Here is a 10,480-nt window from a genome sequence, read left to right on the forward strand (position 1 = left end):
ATAAAATAGTTACAACGAAATATCTATTCTAGCTAACCCGTAATATTTGTTTATTATCGGGCCGTAGCACAAAACTACACATTTACTAACTTATTTACGTGGCTAACATTTAAATCCACACAGTACGAAACTATATTTGATTTGCTAGTCAATATAAACTAAAGCCGTACTAGCCTCAAATATTTTATATACCAATATTATTATAAATTCACAATTATTAAAATAATAACATTAACCGCATAAAATTAAATAATTTATGTACTTGAAAATTTGCGGTTGTTACATTCTTCCCTCCTTTAAAAGATTCCGACCTCGGAATCAGATTTGCTGTTGAAACAACTCCAGATGTTTTTTTTTTTTTCTCTTTTTTTTTTCTTCATAATTTCCTCCAGTTCCCAAATAGCTTCCTCTATTGCTTGATTTTGCCAAATTTCTTTAACCAACTTTACTGTCTTATTTCTTAATTCTTGATATTTTGAATCTATAATTTTCACTGGTTTCTCTTCATATGTTAAATCCGTCTGAAGGTTTATTGGCTTAGAATTCAGAACATGTCGACTATCGAGCTTGTAAGCCTTCAAAAAGACATATGTGAAATACATAGTGAATGTGTTGTAATTCTGGAGGTAAGGCTAGTTGATAAGACACAGCTCCAACTTTTCTTAAAATCTCAAATAGTCCGTATATCTTGGATTTAATTTGCTTCTTTTCCCAAATGTGATTATTCTTTTTCAAGGTGATACTTTCAAAAGTACTTTTTGTCCAACCTCAAATGCTTTCTCTTTTCTTTCTAAATCCGCATAATTCTTTTGTCAATCCTGCAACTAATCTTTTACGTATCTTCTCGATTGAGTGTGTAGTTTGTTGAACACATTCTGGTCCTAATAGTTTTTTTTTTCTCCCGCTTCATCCCAAACAAGTGGCGATCTACATTTTCTATCATATAATGTTTTATAAGGTTCCATTCCAATGTTAGCATGGTAGCGGTTGTTGTATGCAACTCCACCAAAGGCAAGTGATCATCCCAACTTCTTTTAAAATCCAATGAACAAGTTCTTAACATAATATATGGTTTGTATTGTTCTTTTACTTTGTCCATCCGTCTGAGGGTGATATGTTGTACCTGAATTGAGCTTTAGAACCAAAACATTCTTGAAAAGCTTGCCAGAATCTAGAAGTGAATCTTGCATCTCTATCCAAAACAATTGATACTGTTACTCATGTCTTGTCACGACCTCATTCATATACAACTTTACCAATCTTTTCATGGCATACTTTTCACTAATAGGAAGGAAATGTGCAGATTTTATTAATCTATCTACAATTACCCGAATAGTATCATGATTGGCTCAAGTCTTTGGTAATCCAACTATAAAATCCATAGTGATGTGTTCCCATTTCCATTCTGGGATCTCTAATGGCTACAATAATCCACTAGGTCTATGGTGTCCTGCTTTCACCTTCTGACATGTCAGACATTTACATACCTAATCAGATATTTCTCTTTTCATGTTAGGTCATCAATAATTCTTCTTTAAATCCTGATACATCTTGGTGCTTCCCGGGTGAATAGAATATCTTGATTCGTGTGCTTCACCTAGAATATTTCTTTTAAGATTTGTCATGTTAGGGATCCAAACCCTATTAGCAAATCTCCACATCTCTTTTTTTTTTTTCATCTTTAGCACCTAGGCACTCACCACCAGTTAGTTCTGAACGTCTTTCATCAATCATTAACTCTTGTTCTTTTTTGATTCTTTCTAGTAACTCCGGTTGTGCTAACATCTCATAAATCCTTCCCTCCTTGTGCTCTGAATTCTTAATCTCCAATCCTAGCTTTTCTCCTTAATCAATTCCTTTGTAAAAGACATAACATTAACTCTTTCAGTTCTACTTAATGCATCAGCAACTACATTCGCTTTCCCTGGGTGATAGTTAATTGTACAATCATAGTCCTTTATCAACTTTAACCATCTCCTTTGTCTCATTCTTAACTCTTTCTGAGTAAACAAGTAATGTCACCAAATATTTAAAGCAAATACTATCGCAGCTAATTCTTGGTCATGTGTAGGACATCTCAATTCATAGTCCTTAAGTTGCCTAGAAGCATCTGCTATCACTTTTCTATGTTGCATAATAACACATCCCAGTTCATTATGAGATACATCATTATAGATCACAAACTTTCCTGTCTTATTAGGTAAAGTTAACACAGGGCCATAGTAAGTCGCTTCTTTAATTCCAGAAAACTCTCTTCGCACTTAGGCGTCCATTCAAATTTCACTTCTTTCTAGTCAACTTGGTCAAAGGAATTGCAATATTAGAGAAATCTTGTACGAATCATCTACAATATCCGGCTATCCAAGAATACTTCTCACTTCTGTTCAGGTTCTCGGTCTATCCCAATTTGATAGGGTCTCAATCTTTAAGGGGTCTACCGACATTTCTTCCTTATAAACAATATGCCCTAAAACTGCACTTACTCTATCAAAATTCGCATTTCGAAAATTTTGCATATAACTTTTCTTTCCTCAAAATATCCAAGTTATCCTAAGATGCTCAACGTGCTCTTCTTTCGTCTTAGAATAAATCAAAATATCTTTGATAAACAATGATGAACTTGTCCAAATATATCTTAAATACTCTATTCATAACATCCATAAATGTTGTAGGTGCATTAGTCAATCCAAAAGATATTACTAAGAACTCATCATGTCTGTATCGGGTCCGAAAGACCATCTTAGGTACATTCTTAGACCTGATTCTTTAACTAATGGTATCCAGATCTCAAGTCTATCTTAAAATGTAAGATGCTCTCTTCAAATGATTAAACAAATCATCAACCTTAGGTAAAGGGTCATCTTATTCAACTTTCGATAATCAATATCCTAAAATCCGAGGGTCTAGATTTGATGTCTCCATACAAGACCTTCTTAAAACACCTTTAAAAGAAAAAAAAAAATTGTATTTTTGAAAAGAACAAAATCACAGAATTTGAAATCTAAGTATTTTGAAGAGAACTCAGAAGAAATAAGAATTTTAGAACTTTCTTGGATATATAGAAGTCTTTCACAGTGGTAACCACCGATCAATAATTTTGTTTCTTCTCAAAATAGCTTTCATTTGAAATAAAAGAATGACTGGGAGAATAATTTGATCAAATGAACTAAGTGTTGCGTGTCCAAATTAAGACACTACTAAAGGTTGTTAACCTTCTTGTAATTACAACACACACAAGTGATGGCGTCCCATCCAACTCCTATCACACAGATAGGTATACCTTGTGTCCCCTATAATTAGGGTTGTTCATCCCAATCAGATTGAAGAAATATCAATGAATATTTATTTCAAAGATTTGCTTTTGAATCGTTATTTCACAATTTGGACAACCGTGACCTACCATAATTATTTCTTAGCACACTTCCAAGGAATGCGTGCAATGCATCCTTTAATCACAAGTCAAGGATTTTCAGTGGATAAAATCAGAAATAAGATCAAATATGAGATGATCTCTTTAGAATTATTAGATTGAGATCATCATTGTGGTGTATATTTATTCCAATTCTCGAATATTAAACCATGAATCACAAAAGATTTTGTAACATCAAAGAAATATTGATTATTAGGAGTATTCGCTTCCGAACAAAGGAAGGACTCCAGATACAGAATAAACTTCTCAGTTTTCAAAATGAGATTTGATGTCAACTTGAGCTGAAATAGTGTGAAACGTAATATTATTCATAAATAGCGTATTCTACAGATCTTCTACTCAGGTAACGGGAGTCTCTCTTATAACACGTTCGCGGTCTGCAAAGATCTTTCCTTCTATATTACCTTTATTCTCTGCTTGCGACATCTCATTCTTCACAAAAGGTTTCTTCACATTATAATTCCAAGGTTTCTTTCCAAAATCTTGATTATTCTGCGGGGTTTTCGGCTTTCTATCGACTTTCTCTTTGTTAAACAACTCACTACTTGACTCAACGATACAAACTTTGTTCACTAACTTCGCATAACTAGAAATCTTGAGCACAGTAACCCAATTCTGAATCCAGGGCTTCAAGCCGGAAAGAATCGTCTAGCTTCTTTCGTCCGTATTTACTCGATGCGGAATAAATTTTGAAAGTTCGATAAACTTAGTTCGTTTTCAGCTACCAACATATTCTCTTGCTTAAGCTCTAGAAATTTGAGCTCCATTTTATTCTCTAGGTGTTTAGAAACATACTTTTATAGGAATAACTTTGTAAACCTAGTCTATGATATCAGACTAGACTCTTCTAGAACTTGCTTAGCTTCACACCAATAATTAGCCTTTCCATTAAGCATATAAGCACCAAAGATAGTGTTATTATCCTCTTCTACATCAACTGTTTCAACATTCTTCTTTGTTTCTCTTAACCATATCTTGGCCTCAACGGGATCTACAATCCCTTTTAAACTCCGGGGTTTGCAAAAATTTGAAAGATTTGAATGAAAAGGTAGGTTTGGTAAGTTGACTCGAAGAACATCTTTCAGGATCGTTTTGAAAATTCTGGGTATGTGGTTGAAGAAGATCAACAAGTAATTGAATAGGATGAGGTCTGAGTCGAATTCCACGTGAAACATCTGGTATTGATTCATCAACAGGGTTGTCATTCAGGTTTGAATCCATCTAAATCTTTAAGAGTACACAAAATAGTTTAAAAGGTTTCATCACTATATCAAATACAAAGTTTATCCAAAGGTACAACAAGTGGACTTTTGTAAAATTCACAGTATAAAACTTTTGAAAGCAGGTTGCACATTTCCGTTAGAAAGACATGTGGTACCAAAGTTGCATATATACACACACACACACACACACACACACACACACACATATTTAAGAAACTTTAAAGGTTACACCTTCTCTTTTGAAAACTCTAACTTTAGAAACTTGAACATTTCTCTTTTTGAAAACCTCCAAAAAAACTTTAAAAGGTGGAATACACACACATTAAAATTTCATATTGGATCATGGATGTAGCAGATGCAAGATAGGTTGACAAAAATGAAACAGATCAAAAGTAGTTGACAAGTGCAAGAAGCATAGGGAAAGAATAAACAAAGAAAGAGACAACCATATGAAATAAAGATTGGTCATCCCTCCTATAATGGTCATAATATCCGAAGCTTTTAAGGTAGAAGTCATGATATAAATACTATATCTGACCTGGTCATCATTCTACTACATCGAGTCTAATCTGGTCATCACTATACAAAAGATCACCTACATACATCTCCACTGCCAGAATGATCTATTGATTGAAACTGTAACATCTGCATAAAATAGAAGGAAGTGCACGATCCTCTATTCCGATACTATGCAATGTCTACATATCCTCAAATACACCATATACTACAACTGAGATACACAAGGACTGTGTGTTATCTCCAAAAATCAAACTATACATAAAGTAACAAATTTATCAACCAAATATCTCTGGGCTGGTGGAGGGTATCCTGCAGATATCAGTACGGAGTCTTTCAAATACAGAAAAAAATAAAAAATCTGATATACAATCTCCATAGAAACCTCTCGGGCCAGAAAACCTGAACCCGCATAAATAAACATAGGATCATAAGATCCTAGAATCCCACATCTAGGATCATAAGTAGACTCTCTCAACTGCTAGAACTGGTGAACCAAAAACATATACTCTGAAAGTGGTACAAAATCGCCACTCGAAAGTATAGAAACTGGTACAAAAAGAGATCCACTAATATGAAGAGAAGTAGTCTGAGGTGTAGAAAACTAGAATAGTTGATAAAGCTGTAAGTGGTACAAAAGTCTCAGATAAGGTGATAACAGTGGGTGAGACTCGAACTCGAGACTAATTAGATAGTGTATCAACAAAAGTGTGGCTACTTAAAAGTGGTACAGGAGCATCTCCAGTGACACAACAGTCCCCAAATGATAACAATCAAAAGTATTCGTGGTAATAGGACTATAATAAAGAGGTGTAGGCTCGAAATGTTGAAGCAAGTCCAGAATGGAAGGGTTTCTACTCTCAGAAAAAGTGGCGTAACAATAGAAGTGGTAACCGAAAAGGAAGTGGTCAAAGTAGGAACAAAAGTCATCTCAAGTAAAGATGAAAAGATGTCCATCCCATCACTCTCAGGAGATTCTCTATCCTCAATCTTCTCAGATATAATTGCCAAGTTAATAATCTCAGGTGTTGATGGCTCTAACATCTGTATAGAAGAATTCTCATACTCGATATCCATCATTTCAATTTCCATCACTGGATCTGAATCAGCCTCGTAACCTGATATCTACATAGTAAAAAAAAAACACCTTTACTAATAGTTAGTCCTATAATTCCTCGTAACTATAATTGTTTATATTTGTAGGGTCTACTAACCCTTTGCCAAAATTTTTATTTGGTACATATGTTTTCTAACATATGGAGATAGGTTCATCTAGGGTACCTATCTTATACTTCGTGTCCATCTCGCTCGTTATATTCCCAGGGTTTCTCAAATCCTAAGGATATAACTATCGCTCTGATACCAAACTTGTAACGCCCCCAGATCTGCATCCCGCAAATCTGGTCCGTCACTAAACATCTGGCTCAAAACAACACTAGCATTATATTAATATTATACAAGTACAATTCTCGCCCCACAAGTCCAGGGTCGATCGTCCACAACACTACTACCAAGTCTAACTTTATTACATAATAGTAAGTCTGATTACAGACTATTATAATAATTGTAGTTGGCATCACCAAACAGCGTTGCCTAGCAGCTTCAGCTCATGTGATGTGTCTTTTCCTTTTCCTTGCCAAAACCCGTTTTCGGGCGGTTCTCTTGAGTTGCGCCATACTCACTCTTTACTGCTTAAAAGGAATAAAGTAGATGCAAGAATGAGCAACTAATTGCTCAGCAAGTCCACATAGCACAACACAACAGTTAACAAGATATGCGAACAAAGCATATAAGACAGTTCAAGTCAAAGTAACAAATCAGTTACCATCAAATGACAATACAATTTCCAATAAAGAAAACGCTGGTCTTCCACCTTTCGGTAACACTACATGGCTCGATCAGCACCATTTCGTGAATACCGTTCTCCTGTGTAGTCCTCGTGGTCTGATCGTAACCACTGAAGACACACCAACACTCTCTTTGCTAGCATCAGGGTTTAACACTGGAACCCTTCTATCTGCCTTACCAGATAGTAAATTTCAACTCTACCACGAATTTAATAAATTCGTGTTGACCAGCTTGAACAGATTCCTCCGAATACAAAGAAATTTTCCCAAACAAACATTCCTCAATCATCACTACTCATCTCTATCAAAGAAGTGCGAACAATGCACCCTTTCGTCATAACAAAGATTACCCGAAGGTAAAAGTGAATGATAATTAAAAGAACTAGATTTCAAAGGATACGGTGATCTCCAAAAGGAGTAAATTGAGACCATCGCTGCAATGTATTCACATCAAGTTTCGAAGATTCAAAATTATTATCATTATAGGATCAGCTTATTCCCGAACAATGGGATGGCTCGAATTATAGAAAGTAATATACGAATAATACTTTTAAAGCCTTCAAATGAAATTTAGATATTTTCTCAATACACAATGGTATGAAATACAATATCTTCACAATCAACACTTTTTACAAAATTATTAAATAGGCGAAAACTTCACGTCAAGAAAGGGATAGTGAACTTGCCTCGGGTCCTTAGCTTGAAATATTTCCTCAATTTAATACTTATAAATCAGCTCCGCCTTTCCAATATTAAATTCTAAAGCATATCAACAAGAATAGCTTAGTCTTCCCGAATTAAGAATCTCGTAATAATTAATTATTACTAATAGTAAAACAAGAATTTGGGTGACCTCCATCTAAATATATTTAGTTTCTTTGTTCTTATTATTGTCTGATATCCCGACTTCCTTTTATTTATCGATTAATCTAATATTTCCTTTACAACTTAATACTCAAATAATTTTTTTATTAAATCCAACTTCTTTATTTATAAGTCTCTGATTATGAAATTAATTTCTTTTTATAACATAATCATCAAATCACCTTTCTTTAATATTTATCAAAGTCTTTAACTAAAACATTTCTCAAATTAAGTCACATATTTATTTATATCCAAAATTATTATTAATTTAACGGCACTATAATAATAATTTTCTAGACCACAACCTTACAATAACCACCATAAATTGTCCAAACTTTATTTCAAACAAATCTTGAATTCTTATTTATTTTATCTTTAAAAGCCAACACTCTCAATTCCCTTTTTTATTATTTCTTCATATTCTCAATTATAAAATGACCAAACTGCCCTCCTACCACCTCCATCTTTCTCCCTCATCTCCCTCACCTGCTCCTTGGCTTGTCGGAGCACGGCTCCGGCGACCTATCGCCGCCGTCCCCTCCCCCCCTCTCTCTCTCTCTGAGCTCTGTCACGGCGACAAGTCCACCGTTTCTCCTTCTGAACCACCACACACTTCCCATCATCCCTCTTCCCTTTTCCAGCCCCGTCGCGAAGCTCCGTTGGCAGTGCCGACGGAAGCTCCGCCTCCCTTTTTGTCCCGACCAGCCTTTCCTCTCCTTTAAACAAACCAAACCCAATCTTTAATATAATCCAATCAATCAGCACAACCAAGAGAAAACACCTAAATTCACATAAGAACCCTAGCCCTTAATTTGTATAAATGATAGTGAGAAAGCACAAGCCTTCTACTTATATACGGTTGAGGTTTTTGTTTGAATAATAATAAAACTTCACTTCATTATTTAGAAATAGAAAGAATACAAATCTTCCACCAAAGCAAATCTTAATTTAAGTGTAAAGTTTCCACCAAAGCAAGCATACAAATCTTAATCTAAGACAGGTGCTAAGCTAAAGGACAATTACCTTTTATTATAGTGCTCTAAAACGTCCAAAACTTCTCCGTTCCAAATTAGCTCACTGATTTACTATCCTGTTTGCCTAACTTTCTCTCTTTTCTTTTATGCAGGAAAAATGGAAATGGCAATTGACAACTTGCTTGGCTTTTATAGCCATTACTAATCATCATTAGCATTTAATTACCCTTTAATCTATTTTTTTTTTATTATACTTTACTTGGTTGCCAAGTACAGGACGTGGGCACCAAGTTCAAGACTTGGGCACCGACTTGCTTTATTATTTCTTTTATTTCTTTTATATATTATTTTTTTTTAAAATAATCTCCGTTTGGCTCGGTTTGGTCTCGGTCCTGGCTTATTTAACGCTACTATGAAATATTATTTGAGATCATAACATAATAAATTAATTAATTAATAATTATTCTAATTATTTTCTAAATATTTCGTAATTAATTAAATAATAAAATAGTTACAACGAAATATCTATTCTAGCTAACCCGTAATATTTGTTTATTATCGGGCCGTAGCACAAAACTACACATTTACTAACTTATTTACGTGGCTAACATTTAAATCCACACAGTACGAAACTATATTTGATTTGCTAGTCAATATAAACTAAAGCCGTACTAGCCTCAAATATTTTATATACCAATATTATTATAAATTCACAATTATTAAAATAATAACATTAACCGCATAAAATTAAATAATTTATGTACTTGAAAATTTGCGGTTGTTACAGTTTACTTTTTTTTTTATTTTATTCTTTATTCTTGTTATAATATGTGTGTGTATATATTATTATTATTATTATTATTATTATTATTATTATTATTATTATTATTATTATTATTATTATTATTATTATTATTATTTTACTTGTATATTTGTTGTAGGTGTTTTGTACAAGTGTCCTACTAATACTTCTAACCCTAGCAGCATGTACAGAGGAGTCTAACCAGGCGCACGCAACAAAAACACAGAGCATACCCAATCTCTGCAAATTCACCGGTGTGTCAAACTAGTTCCATACATTGTTTCGTGAGAGATTTCTGGCTACCTGAGACAACATGAGAACAAACGGTGTTGGAATGAAAAGAAAAGCACAGCCTGCACAGTTTACCGACAAGAATCCTGGCTCCAGTTCTAAGCAAAAATCAGGGAAGACTCCTGTCGCCGGTTTGATGGACAAGAATCAGCTGTTATCGACACCGTCGGTACGTTCTAACAAGGACAAACTCTTACATCTCAAAAATTTAACAGCTGATCAAAGAATCAAATATGATGTTTTAGCAGCCCGGGGCATACTTCCAAACCGATATGCAGATAAACAGGCACTTGCAAGTATTGGTCTCTTAGATGACGTTACCAAATTGTTGGAGGGGATAGGCTGGGTGCAGTTGCTTGATTTTAATGCTCCATCTTATGCAGAGCTTGTGTATGAGTTCTTGAGCACATTTGAATTTAAAGAGCCTGGTCCAGTTTCAATGGCAAGTATGTTTCACTTTCAGTTAATGGGAAAACCATATGTGCTGAGCGATACAACTCTAAGAAAAATTTTTGGTTGGTACAATGGTTACC

General features: G+C 34.4%; 1 long non-coding RNA gene across 1 annotated transcript; it reads right to left on the reverse strand.

Annotated features, from left to right (window-relative positions):
- Nucleotides 1–6,593: 6,593 nt before the first annotated feature.
- LOC135150270 (uncharacterized) lies at nt 6,594–9,500 on the reverse strand. The gene is made up of 3 exons (XR_010288594.1): nt 8,904–9,500; nt 7,703–7,775; nt 6,594–6,857 (listed from the first exon to the last, which is right to left on the reverse strand). It is a non-coding gene; the product is annotated as an uncharacterized LOC135150270 (long non-coding RNA).
- Between the last annotated feature and the right edge of the window lie 980 nt (nt 9,501–10,480).

This window comes from Daucus carota, chromosome 2 (assembly GCF_001625215.2).
Source record: "Daucus carota subsp. sativus chromosome 2, DH1 v3.0, whole genome shotgun sequence".
In the NCBI taxonomy this organism is placed as follows: Eukaryota; Viridiplantae; Streptophyta; class Magnoliopsida; order Apiales; family Apiaceae; genus Daucus; species Daucus carota.